The sequence below is a fragment of the Neophocaena asiaeorientalis genome, unplaced genomic scaffold (assembly GCF_003031525.2).
Source record: "Neophocaena asiaeorientalis asiaeorientalis breed wild unplaced genomic scaffold, Neophocaena_asiaeorientalis_V1.1 scaffold220, whole genome shotgun sequence".
In the NCBI taxonomy this organism is placed as follows: Eukaryota; Metazoa; Chordata; class Mammalia; order Artiodactyla; family Phocoenidae; genus Neophocaena; species Neophocaena asiaeorientalis.
In genome coordinates, this window is record NW_020174042.1 from 2,690,816 (window position 1) to 2,691,069 (window position 254).

Consider the following 254-nt stretch of genomic DNA (forward strand, 5'->3'; position numbering starts at 1 on the left):
CTACACTGCCTCAGGTAGAAGCCCTTGCCTGCCAGGGAATTAGGTATATCTTGTGGGGAGGGAGCCTTTCCCTTATTCCTCAGGGCCAGAGAGGTTGAGCAGTGGGCCAGAGTCACACAGCATGTCAGCAGCAAAGGCAGCAGTCTAAGTGAGCCTTGGCGGGGGCCCTGCCTGGAAAAGAGGAGGTACCCGTGTTCTCGAAGGGTGAGTCAAGGAGGCGGGGGGCGGTGGTGGTAGTGGTGGTAGGAAGCTTG